General features: G+C 36.0%; 1 long non-coding RNA gene across 1 annotated transcript in view; it reads left to right on the top strand.

Moving 5' to 3' along the window:
• LOC138702691 (uncharacterized) overlaps positions 1-14,400 on the top strand; it is a 268,287-nt gene that overhangs the window by 241,572 nt on the left and 12,315 nt on the right. Inside the window, exon 4 of the long non-coding RNA XR_011332860.1 lies at positions 5,679-5,869. This is a non-coding gene — a long non-coding RNA (uncharacterized lncRNA). The remainder of the gene's footprint in view (positions 1-5,678; positions 5,870-14,400) is intronic.

Raw genomic sequence — 14,400 nt, 5'->3', positions numbered from 1 at the left:
AGAATAGATCGCAATAAAATTTAAATAAAAATATAAACAGGTTCCAAGCAAAATAAATTAAGACATATCGAAAAGGAGACCTAGTACAATTTAACTAGAGTGTACACCATAAAGTTGTTGGGGAAATATCGCTATGGAAAATTGTATTATGGTGGTGACGATGAGAACTTGAATTTCTCTCTTCATCTTGTATTTTTCCCTCCACTTTGAAAAGGTTTTTGGAATGGTGCTTCCCACTCCAAAGAAGTGACCTTTAATTTTGATTTTTTTCAATGTTGTACTTGATTGAAAGTAACGGAACGGTGAGCTTGTAAAACATACTGTGTGTTTTTTTCTGGATATAGGACATAGGAATTTAACATTGTCATAAGAAACCTATGTATAAAAATAATGACGAACAAATCAATATATCAGTTGGCCTTTGTTTAGAAATAGCAGGCTTTGACAAATAAGATCTCACCGAAATAAGGATGTAGCCAACAAAACTGTAATTCATCTTTGAGGAGGAAGGAAAATAATTTCAGAGGGATATTTCATTAGGCCTATATTTACTGTCTCATCATTTGACTAAACAAGGATTGAACTCATTCAGCCATTGAATACAATGATTTATTTACTTACTTACTTACTTATTGGCATTTAAGGAACCCAGAGGTTCATTGCCGCCCTCACAAAAGCCCGCCATTAATCCCTATCCTGAGCAAGATTAATCCAGTCTCTACCATCATATCCCACCTCCCTCAAATCCATTTTAATATTATCATCCCATCTACGTCTCGGCCTCCCCAAAGGTCTTTTTCCCGCCGGCCTCCCAACCAACACTCTATATGCATTTCTGGATTCGCCCATACGTGCTACATGCCCTGCCCATCTCAAGCGTCTGGATTTAATGTTCCTAATTATGTCAGGTGAAGAATATAATGCGTGCAGCTCTGCGTTGTGTAACTTTCTCCATTCTCCTGTAACTTCATCCCTCTTAGCCCCAAATATTTTCCTAAAAACCTTATTCTCAAACACCCTTAATCTCTGTTCCTCTCTCAAAGTGAGAGTCCAAGCTTCACAACCATATAGAACAACCGGTAATATAACTGTTTTATAAATTCTAACTTTGAGATTTTTTGACATCAGACTAGATGACAAAAGCTTCTCAACCGAATAATAAGAGGCATTTCCCATATTTATTCTGCGTTTAATTTCCTCCTGAGTGTAATTTATATTTGTTACTGTTGCTCCAAGATATTTGAATTTTTCCACCTCTTCGAAGGATAAATCTCCAATTTTTATATTTCCATATAGGGTAATTACTTTTTCCACCTATGTCTGTAAATTTAAAAAATCTGGTTACATCCTTTTTCCGAAGAGGTCTCCATTATTTGTGAAACAATGGAATATCATTTATGATTACTACCAAATGGAAATATAACAATTGAAAATTTATCATTTGAAAAGTAGAAAAATTCAAATATCTTGAAACAGCAGTAACAAATATAAATAACACTCGAGAGGAAATTAAACGCAGAATAAATATGGGAAATGCTTGCTATTATTCGGTTGAGAAGCTTCTGTCATAAAAACTGAAAGTTAGAATTTATAAAACAGTTACAGTACCGGTTGTTCTATATGGTTGTGAAACATGGACTCTCACTTTGAGAGAGGAACAGAGACTAAGGATATTTGAGAATAAGGTTCTTAGAAAAATATTTGGGGCTAAGAGGAATGAAGTTACAGGAGAATGGAGAAAGTTACACAACGCAGAAATGCACGCATTGTGTTCTTCACCTGGCATAATTAGGAGCATTAAATCCAGACCTTTGGGATGGGCAGGGGATATAGCGCGTATGGGTGAATCCATAAATGCTTATAGAGTGTTAGATGAGAGACAGGAAGAAAAAAGATCTTTGGGGAGGCCGAGATGTATATGGGAGGATAATATTAAAATGGATTTGAGGGAGGTGGGATATGATGGTAGGGACTGGATTAATCTTGCTCAGGATAGGGATCGATGGCGGGCTTATGTGATAGCGGCAATGAACCTCCAGGTTCTCTAAAGCCATTTGTAAGTAAGGAAGTCAAAACCTGATGTTCTCTTGTTTCACAAATTGTTAAAGCCTGCTCATTTCTAACCATAGCCCGCTCGTTAAGGTATTTTTCTTTGTTTTTATACCTAGGTTTTTTATGACAATGTTAAATCCTATGTCCTACACCCAGAAAAACACACGGTGTGAAGATAGATTTCTTCAACTTGTTCAAGTATTATACTTTAAATGTAGAGGGTTTGATATGTTGTCGAAAATTTTCCATAGTCTATTTAAAATGGACATCATTTATCATGGAACGGCAGCGTGACATTATATTCGAAGCTAATTACTCATCTTGGTGTATTTCCAAACAGCACTGAATATTCAGCTCGCTTTTTGAGTTAAAATGTAAATGTATGCAGCGTTGTAGTCCACCAAGCAAGGATTCTTTGCTTCGATGATTACAATAATTAAATTAACATAAAGTCGATAATTGATAAAAACAGTCCAATACTTCATTATCCTCATTCAGAATTACTGAAATTCTGACAGATATTCATAGCGGGCTAATGAATTTCTGCGTGTTAACTCTAGCGGTTACCATTCCATTACAGAGTCCGTGGTAATGAGATTACACACTCTTGCAAAAAGAAAAAAAAACTCTCCAAATTCTACAGAGATGCACCATAAACTACTCTTCCACAGCAGTCAGAGTACAGACTGTATATCTCACAAATCTCTTCAAACAGGCTCACATGAAAGTGGATTGGCATTTTTTAATCAAAACTCAAAAGGCTGGTTCACAATAAACCGGAAACGAGAATCGGAACGAAAACGAAAACGGTAAAATTTTTAAAATGTGTACATTTAAATGTGAGCATTCACAATTAACGAAAAGCTTGCCGGAGCCCAGAATCGGGAACGGAGAGTTGGCCAAGTTTCAACTTTGGCGTTCACGTTTCCGATCACAGCCCACTAGATTCATTCTCTTGCCATCTAAAAGGTATTTTGTCGTCGTATATTTTGTAGCAAGAAGACCGTGACATAACCTATGCATTATTTTGTTCTGTGCTGTGTATCATGGAGCAAGTTTTATTTGATGAGATTCTAATATTGAGTGTTGAGGAAAATCCTTACGTTTACGATAAGCGGCGCGCCTCGTATAAAAATGAGAAAATGAAGGAGAATACGTGGCTTTCAATAGCTGCATCTTTGAACACCGATCGTAAGTGAATCAGATTTTATTACTGTATTGGTTGTATTACACACTACATATTCATTCTTCAATTCAATAACTACTGTTGTGTTCATTTTTGTTCTATTACAAATGTTTATTCTCTAATTATTTTACGTTGTGGTAGACTTAAAATAGGTTGTGATAATAAAGATGCATGGGTATATGTATAGTACCGTACCTAATGAAATGTTTCAGTTGAAATTTCGAAGTTGGTTAACCTGTGTTTATGTTGACTGCCTTGTACTCATGAGAGAACGCCATTGGTCAATTATACACAAATAACATCAGAATGCGTAATATCGACTTTACATATCATTATTGACATGCATATCGATATGCATAGTCGTCTACGTTCTCGGTTTATTGTGAATAAAAAATGTTCATATTCACGTCCTCTGCTTCTCGTTTTCATTCTGGTTCTCGTTCCCGGTTTATTGTGAACCAGCCTTAAGTTCTGCAGAACTGATGTATGTCCATAAAGTTTTCATATATTTATTGCTTACCGCCAGAAAATTCGATACAATAGGAAATATTAATGCTGTATTAACACTATGAACAGATTGTTTCATAATATTCATAATTCACTTGAGGGGTCGTTTCAGACCCTGAAAATTAGTTTTAAATCGTTAATATAGTCTTATTTCCAAATTACCTTTCGTCTCGTTTCTCTTATCTATACTCTAACCACGACGTAAATACCAGATCACTTATCTGTGGCGTTTTAAGTATACCTCTTCATAGAACACCTCGTTATTCATCATCTTTTACAGTATCCACTTCGCGACAATGGAATTCCCTGTCACAAAGTATCAGGGGCTGCAAGACAATAAACACTTTTAAAAACACCTTAAAAGATAACATTCTTAGCATTTCACTTCAATCATACTGACTTAAACTATCACTGACTACATTGTTACTCCTTCCTTTAGACATGCAGCCTGATAGCGCTGTATTTTCAAAATTGTCTCATAATAATCTCTTCCTATTATCTAACATTATTTGAAATACCGTCGAGCGGGGTGACTTTGTGCCATGAGGGTGACTTTGTGCCATTCGCGCATTACATAAAAAAACGTGAGGAAGTAGTCTTTAAAACCGTCACATGGTTTTAAAGACTACTAAACGTAAGGAAGTAGACTTTAAAACCTTGTCACGGTCTTAAAGAATACTTCCATACGTTTTTCGCGAATGGCACAAAGTCACCCTCATGGCACAAAGTCACCCCTCGCGACGGTATGTTAACATTCTATGTATTTTAGCTTAATTCTGCTACATAGTCTGTATTTCAGTGTTTAATTAATAGTTCATAGTATTTTGTTGTTTTAATTCGTAAATAATTCTTGTATACAGTAACTCTTATCTAAATAAATTGTTGAATTCTTTGTAAGTTCATACATATGTATGTATACTTTTTGCTTACTTACTTACTTACTTACTTACTTACTTACTTACTTACTTACTTACTTACTTACTTACTGGCTTTTAAGGAACCCGGAGGTCATTGCCGCCCTCACATAAGCCTGCCATTGGTCCCTATCCTGAGCAAAATTAATCCATTCTCTATCATCATATCCCACCTCCCTCAAATACATTTTAATATTATCTTCCCATCTACGTCTCGGCCTCCCTAAAGGTCTTTTTCCCTTCGGCCTCCCAACTAACACTCTATATGCATTTTTCTGGATTCGCCCATACGTGCTACATGCCCTGCCCATCTCAAACGTCTGGATTTAATGTTCCTAATTATGTCAGGTGAAGAATACAATGCATGCAGTTCTGTGTTGTGTAACTTTCTCCATTCTCCTGTAACTTCATCCCTCTTAGCCCCAAATATTTTCCTAAGCACCTTATTCTCAAACACCCTTAATCTCTGTTCTTCTCTCAAAGTGAGAGTCCAAGTTTCACAACCATGCAGAACAACCGGTAATATAACTGTTTTATAAATTCTAACTTTCAGATTTTTCGACAGCAAACTGGATGATAAAAGTTTCTCAACCGAATAATAACAGGCATTTCCCATATTTATTCTGTGTTTAATTTCCTCCCGAGTATCATTTATATTTGTTACTGTTGCTCCCAGATATTTGAACTTCTCCACCTCTTCAAAAGATAAATTTCCAATTTTTATATTTCCATTTCGTACAATATTCTGGTCACGAGACATAATCATATACTTTGTCTTTTCGGGATTTAGTTCCAAACCTATCTCTTTACTTACTTCCAGTAAAATTCCCGTGTTTTCCCTAATCGTTTTTACTTTTTGCTGGTTGAGTGAAAGAGAAAGCCTTACGGCCTTAACTCTGCCAGCTAAAATAAATCATTATTATTATTATTATTATTATTATTATTATTATTATTATTATTATTATTATTATTATTTCCGAATTGCTTTCATTCTAAGTTACTGTTTTTTTGTATTCCAGCAAAGATTTGCTTATGTTAGAGGAACTATCCGAAATCAGCTCCTTGCTTCTCCAGCCGAGCTCTGCAACGCCTCATTTTCTTCGTGGGAAGATTTCTCAGTCAGATTTCTGCACAAGTGTTCTAGTGACCAGCATCTCCTCTTTCCAGTATAGCCAGTATAGTACATTACTGCTGTGAAGAACAATTCAATGTAAGTACAAACGCATTATGAAAGAAATGTGTAATTATATTTATTTTCACTTTAGTAGTATTTTTCCTAAACCCTTCGCCATCCATACCTTTCGGATTATAAAAAAAAAGGACAATCCGATATAGTCTTTTGTTTGAGTTTAATAGAGGAGCAAACTCAGCGGAGACGGCTCGAAACATTTGTGCCTTGTACGGGGAGAATGCCATCAGAGAAATAACTGCAAGAAAATGGTTCTGTCGTTTCAACATACAATACCCCGTAAAAAAGTTAGTGCCATCCAGTGATGATTTTATGCGTCTGGTGTGATGAAGAAGGCATCATGTACTACAGCGGTCATCAGCACAGATCACCCTGGGACTAGCGTCTCTTACCCGCAGAAAACGCACTGCACTATGGTGCATTCGTAGCTGCTAGCGGTATGCTCTCTACCTCTTCCTGCTGCATGACGGGACACATGGGACGGCTCCGCTTACCCTTTACCCATTTCAGCGAGTGCTGACGACCACTGATGTACTACGAATTATTTCCCTCGAATGTAACCGAAAGTGTTGACATTTATTGACAATAACTAAGACTCCTTGCAGCCACAATTGAAGAAAAACGACAGGAAATAAAATTTTGTTTTAACACGACAATGCACGCCCGCACTCCGCTAACGTGTCGAAAGCAGCTAACTTGGTTCCCAATATTCTCACTATCTTGCGCCCTCTATTTCCACCTTTTCCGTTCTCTATCCAACAATAATTTTCAAGGGAACTCCTCTAATAACGAAGATGCTTTACAATCTTGGGTTCACGACTTCTTTTACTCCAAACCGACAGAGTTCTTCAGACACGGAAACGAATAACTACCCTAGAGAGTCGTAGATGATGTAGAAGAATATATTACCAATTAATTTCTGTCTTCTATTCATCTCGAAAGCTTTTGTCACAGCGAAAAAAATGCCACGAACTTTTACAGCAACACAATAAAGAACATTGAAAGGTCATAGCATGAGCGAAATGTGTTTTATTATGAATACTATTATTTATTTTCTGTAATAAGTACAGTTACAATTTGAAATACCTACACGTATGCCAGTTATGCATAGAAGCTAAATTGTTTCCTGTACTTAGTACGAGGAAGCGGCGAGAGAGAGCGTCTTGATGTTTATGTTGCATTATCTTTCTTCTCTTTTATACATCTGTTACAAAAGGCACTCGTGATACATTTCAAAAAGCAATATTAGTTTCTGATATACCGGGGGAAAGGAAGAATGAACTGCGCACAAAGGAGAGAACATTCTATGGCCAGTGTCTTTGACTGAACATGCCCTTTCATGTACTCATCATTTGGAAAAGAATATACTAACAAAACAACACAAAACTAGTGTAAAAAATAAGAATTTGTAAAAATGGGGAAATGTTGATGAATCTGTAAAATGGAGGAAATAAAATGGCAAAGGAAAGGAAATAAAAATAAGAGAATATATGCCCCAGTTTGAAGGGAGGCAACCAAACACGGCGGTTGGAATTGCTACTCCCTGCCTGCGGCCCGTTTCATAATCCTTACAAATTACAAATTAACAATTTACAAATACAGTAGAACCCGATTATCCGTCACCCTATTAACCGATTGTTGGATTATCCGCCTTTTTTTCTAGCTTTTTTTCTTATTCTCCTGCAGAAAAAATTATGAAGTAGGCCTACTGTAGTTTATGTTTCTACGTAGTTTTTCTACAGAGGGTTATTACAAGCTTTTACCCTTACAAGTACCACAGTATGTAGACTTAGTAGGAATGCTTTACTGTCGGCAACAGAAATAGTTATGGCGAAGTGCATCAACATCGGTTAAAAACACAGTAATCATAGATTACGAAACGACGGTTAAACAGTAACGGTGGTTAAAATGTAATTTCTGTGCACCATTCATAATCACCGATTACTTAAACATGGTTAAATGACACCTCATTTAACCAGAGTAAAGTCTATGATGGTACACTGTTTCTACAAAATGACAAAAGGAAAGCATCCATACCGCTGCAAAGATAATAGTCAACGTCTAAAAACGACTGTGCTCACTCCGTTCTACATCGAAATGAACGTAGCCTACATTTTCGCGTTGCATTTGTTTGCCTTTGGGCGCTGTTATATTTGCGAGTTGCATTTCTTTGTTTTTCAGTGCTGTTAGGTTAAAATCGTACAAAATAGAAAATTGAATGCAAAAATGATTATATTCCAATATGAGGTTAAAGTATCATAGACTTACTTACTATATTTACATGTATTATATAAAAAAGAAGGAATATCCAATAAATGAAAAGGATGGAGAAGATTAGTAGGAATATGTGTATGATCCAGGACCTCATTTACACCAGGTTACTGTTCATTATCCTAAGATCCATCCATAACCTCTCTTTGTTCAGCCAGTGACATAGAGAAAGAGATATTCAAGTATTCCCTCTTAAAATATAGAAAATAAGTTATATAGAACCGTAATATAAGCAGCCGATCAATAGAAGAAATATGACTGTTTTTTTTTTTTTGTTATTTCAAGTGAGCCATTTGTAGATTTTGATAAACGACATCCCTCCTGAAATTTTCTGTCACCTAATTCCTCGTAAGAATTCTCTCTTTCCACTAAAGAAACTTCACACTCACGCTCTATCCAAGTAATTCAAGTACTGTACAATAATAATCGTCTTCGAAATAAACATCTGTGGCTCTGGCCGCCATTTTGCTTTACTTGCTCTACTAATCACTGGTTATCTCCTTTAACCGCTCGAATATGGCCGGTTAGAGATTACTGTGGTTAACCTTCTATTTAAGTCGTAACCGAGGTCGATCCACCGTAAAAATGCTTAACCAGGGGTTAGGTGACAATTTTAACTAGTGGTTACACTAACCGACGTTGATGCACGTGGGCATTAGTCTACTTATAAATAGTCACTACCTCTTTCAAAGATATTACCCCAAGAACTTCCACAAATCCGTATATCATTCTTTCCTTATCATTACAATTCGATTAGTCTCATTGTATAACTTTTATGCAAAATGTCTTCCACAGTTGCCAAAAAAAAAGTGTTGTGTTAATTAGCGTAACAAATTACAAATAATCGAGAGGTTTGGGAGAGGAGAAACTGTACGCGATTTAATAAAAAAAGACGAGGATAAAATGCATAAAGTATGTAAATCTACAACATGAGACTTCAAGTATTCCTATCTTTCCGCAGACAATCATCAACTATCAACCCGTGGCCCTTAAAAACTCATAGTTAACAACCGAACTTTTAGTGAACCCCTGATTCACTACATAACATGTCAAACACAAGACCACGAAGGAAATTATGAAACTATAGGTCAAAGTACTATTAATGCACTTAATTTATCTAAATCTTTTATGATACGGATTATCCGATTTTTTCGATTAACCGTTCAGTCCACCCCCTTCATTACCACGGATAATAGAGGTTATACTGTAACAAGTAAAAGATTACAAATTCTTGTAAATTATGTTTCACAATGCTATTTTATTAGTTTGTAAAGTCTGACGAACTTTACAAAATCAGCTAAAGAAATTTACAAATACGCATTATTAGTTACACAACATCGCCAACGACAGTTTACAAAAATCGCTAAGGAACAGAGCTAAAGTCGCTGTATTTTTACTACTATCGATACATATATTTATATTTTGTACTAAAATAGATTATTCTAAGCTTGCTGATTCATATTTCACCAACAGAAAATATAAAGTAGGCCTATTGTTAAAAAAAATTAAAAGTATTTAGATTTTTATATATTGGCGACAATGGAATTTCATGTGAAGTGATTGTTCGAGTATACCAATACGTCTATTACTTAAATGACCAAAGTTAGAACAAAATTCAGTCAAATAAGTAAATAACAGATTTGGTCCACGTACAAATATGCAATTGATAAAATAATTACGATGTCTAAACACAAAATCAGGTTATTTTTTGTGTTGATCCATCAAAATTTATTGTTGCATCCCTAACCTCACAAACATTAGTGATCCCATCAGCAGCATAAAAATTCTGTGCTATAGTAAATAACCTGCCCCGAATTTAACTCTTTTAACAACATCAACTACCCTGTGGGCACTTTTGCACGCTGATATATTAGAAATTCCGTGCTTATCTGCTAACCCACGGAACTGACAGCTAGTATGCATCCAATACAAAACAATACAGTTCTCGCTTTGAGGTTAGGGCATCATTTTTCTCTTTTGTGTGTTGGATATGATGTCCCATATCTTGTAGGAGAGATTCCAGCGAAACGGTAGTCGAAACAACTTCAGAATACCGCGTAAGTAGTGTCGCTATTGCATTATTGAATTATTTATTTTTGGTGCAGGGAACTTCTTTATTAAGTGCGAGTTTTTATTAAATACAGTCTTCGTATATAAATACTTACGCGTTATTCTGAAGTATAGCGCGGGACTCATTCGAAACCTTTCATTAAACTTATACAATGATACGAACGTGATATTAATTCTTTCCCGGAGAATTTTACGTATAAGTCTTCGTTTGATTAGGCCTAAATTCAATATCTTCGTCTGAGTCATTAGAACTCCTTAATAACATCAAAACTGCTTTAGTTTAATTCTTAATATTATCCAGTTACTCAAAAATTAATTTAATAAGTATTTCTTTATTGTATTTATTCATAATTTGTTGCAATATCAAACTTTACACATCTCCGAGGTATTGTAGAAAATGTGCTAATTTTACAAGTAAAATTCACACGTTTGTAAAATTACTCTTCATTGTGAAACAGAGCACTTGTAAAGTGAGCAAAATTTAATTTATAAAGATTTGATTTCCTTTGTAAAGTTCAACATTACAAACAAAGATAGTGAAACATAAGTTTACAATTTACAAGCAAAGTTTACAATTTACAAAGATTGTAAACATTGTGAAACAGGCCCCTGGACGCTTGGCAGTTTGCAATAAGCGCTTTCATTCATGTTCTATTTATTAAAGACAATGCTTGCTTACGTAACGCTTCAGAAAGAATGATGGTCAACCTTATTGTAATTTAAGGTCGAGATAGTACAGCAAGGATACCTATTATGATTACGTCATCAGACGACTGAGATTCTACAGGTGAACTTGAAACAAAAGTTTCACAAGTCCCAAATATTAGCTAACAAAATGTGGGTATAAAATAAAAACAGAAGTGATATGCTACTAAGTAGGGACCGTATTCTGCATACGAAGATAAGGTTAGTTATTCATAGACTATATGGCGTGACATCATATTTGGCGCGTGGCACAGATCCTATCAGGGAACACTAGCATATTGTTTGTGCTGCAGTTAACATTCTATTCAGTCCACACTTGTAGAGTAACGGTTAGCTCGTCTGGCCGCAAAACTAGGTGGCCCGGGTTCGATTCCTGGTTGGGGCAAGTTACCTGGTTGAGGTTTTGTCCGGGGTTTTCCCTCAACCCAATATGAGCAAATGCTGGGTAACTATCGGTGCTGGACCCTGGACTCATTTCACCGGCATTATCACCTTCATCTCATTCAGACGCTAAATAACCTAACATGTTGATAAAGCATCGTAAAATAACCTACTAAAATAAAATAAATAAATAAACATTCTATTCATGATTTAAAACTAGACCTCGTAGACTGTTTAAAATGCATTCTAGTCTTGCAGATTGATACTACGTTTATCTTTCCTACAATTTAAATTATTTGTTCATTTATTTCATTAACTTTACTGGTACCGGCAAGGTTAAGGCCATAAGGCCTTGTCTTCAACTCAACCAGTATTAAAATACATAGCAAATATAAATAACATCAATACTGAAAACATTCATTCATATTGTTCTGTCCAAGGACAGGTCTTTCACTGCAAACACAGCATTCTCCTACCTTTCCTATTTTCTGCCTTCCTCTTTGTCTCCTCATATCGTAACGTGAATGCAAGAACTAGGTAACTCGAAATTTGCGTTTTTTAGTTACCTCTTTTATAGCATAGCAAAAATCGCACAAAATATAATGCAAGAACTAGATAACTGATCGAACGATACCAGCGACATCTATTTTCCAATATAACAAATAGGTACAAGAAAACGAGACATTTTCCTTAGTGCAATAAATAAGTAAATAGGCAATGTCACAAAATATGAAAAATCAAGTTACCTAGTTCTTGCATTCAGGCGACGATATGATCCATATATCTTAATGTCCTCTATCATCTATCTTCTTCTGCCCCGAACTCTTCTCTCGTCCACTATTCCTTCCAGTGCATCCTTCAGTAGGAAGTTTCTTCTCAGCCAGTGACCCAACCAATTCCTTTTCCTCTTCCTGATCATTTTCAGCATCATTCTTTCTTCACCCACTCTTTCCAACACAGCTTCATTTCTTATTCTGTCTGTCCACTTCACACGTTCCATTCTTCTCCATATCCACATTTCAAATGCTTCTAGTCGCTTCTCTTCTCTTCGTCGTAATGTCCATGTTTCTGCCCCATACAATGCCACTCTCCACACAAAGTACTTCACTAGTCTCTTCCTTAGTTTTTTTTTTTCCAGAGGTCCGCAGAAGATGCTCCATTTTGTATTAAAAGCTTCCTTAGCCATTGCTATCCTCCTTTTGACTTTCTGGCAGCAGCTCCTGTTACTGCTTGTAAGTACACTCCAAGTAATTGAAACTGTCCACTTGCTCCACTGCCTCATTTAGAATTCGCAAGTTTATCGTCTGTATCTTTCTTCCTATATTATTATTATTATTATTATTATTATTATTATTATTATTATTATTATTATTAATAGAAATGATCGGGACGAAATTGAAATACAAACTGCTGAGCCATTCATACCCGAACCCACGCTTTCAGAAGTCGAAATTGAGATAGAAAATCTGAAAAAGTACAAGTCTCCAGGTATCGATCAAATTCCAGCAGAATTAATACAAGAGGGTGGAAGTGCATCATATAGCGAAATTTATAAACTTGTACTTGCTATTTGGGAAAAGGAAATTGTACCAGAACAATGGAAGGAGTCCATAATTGTACCTATTTTTAAAAAGGGGGACAAAACCAACTGTGGTAACTTTCTAGGAATATTACTTTTGTTGACGTCGTACAAAATTTTGTCCAATATTCTTTTGAGAAGATTAACTCCGTACATAGATGAAATTATTGGGGATCATCAGTGCGGTTTTCGGCGTAATAGATCGACTATTGATCAGATTTTTTGTATTCGACAGATAATGGAGAAAAAATGGGAGTATAAGGGTACAGTACATCAGTTATTCATAGATTTCAAAAAGGCATATGACTCGGTTAAGAGGGAAGTATTATATGATATTCTTATTGAATTTGGTATTCCCAAGAAACTAGTTCGATTAATTAAAATGTGTCTCAGTGAAACATACAGCAGAGTCCGTATAGGTCAGTTTCTATCTGATGCTTTTCCAATTCACTGTGGGCTAAAGCAGGGAGATGCACTATCACCTTCACTTTTTAACTTCGCTCTAGAATATGCCATTAGGAAAGTTCAGGATAACAGGTAGGGTTTGGAATTGAACGGGTTACATCAGCTTATTGTCTATGCAGATGACGTGAATATGTTACGAGAAAATACACAAACGATTAGGGAAAACACGGAAATTTTACTTGAAGCAAGTAAAGCGATCGGTTTGGAAGTAAATCCCGAAAAGACAAAGTATATGATTACGACTCGTGACCGGAATATTGTACGAAATGGAAATATAAAAATTGGAGATTTATCCTTCGAAGAGGTGGAAAAATGCAAATATCTTTGACAACAGTAACAAATATAAATGACACTCGGGAGGAAATTAAACGCAGAATAAATATGGGAAATGCCTGTTATTATTCGGTTGAGAAGCTTTTATCATCTAGTCTGCTGTCAAAAAATCTGAAAGTTAGAATTTATAAAACAGTTACATTACCGGCTGTTCTGTATGGTTGCGAAACTTGGACACTCACTCTGAGAGAGGGACATAGGTTAAGGGTGTTTGAGAATAAGGTTCTTAGGAAAATATTTGGGGCTAAGAGGGATGAAGTTACAGGAGAATGGAGAAAGTTACACAACACAGAACTGCACGCGTTGTATTCTTCACCTAACATAATTAGGAACATAAAATCCAGACGTTTGAGATGGGCAGGGCATGTAGCACGTATGGGCGAATCCAGAAATGCATATAGAGTGTTAGTTAGGAGATAGGATGGAAAAAGACCTTTGGGGAGGCCGAGACGTAGATGGGAGGATAATATTAAAATGGATTTGAGGGAGGTGGGGTGTGATGATAGAGACTGGATTAATCTTGCACAGGATAGGGACCGATGGCGGGCTTATGTGAGGGCGGCAATGAACCTTCGGGTTCCTTAAAAGCCATTTGTAAGTAAGTAAGTATTATTATTATTATTATTATTATCATCATCATCATCATCATCATCATGTCCTTCACATATTAGGGCTGTTGGATCCGTTACAGTCTCATGCCAGCGTTTTCGTGGTCTTCCCAAATTTCTCCTTCCTCTTAGTACATAGG

This window comes from Periplaneta americana, chromosome 7 (genome assembly GCF_040183065.1).
Source record: "Periplaneta americana isolate PAMFEO1 chromosome 7, P.americana_PAMFEO1_priV1, whole genome shotgun sequence".
NCBI classification, from domain to species: domain Eukaryota; kingdom Metazoa; phylum Arthropoda; class Insecta; order Blattodea; family Blattidae; genus Periplaneta; species Periplaneta americana.
The sequence above is the reverse complement of the archived record's forward strand: the minus strand, read 5'-3'. Positions and strand labels throughout refer to the sequence as shown.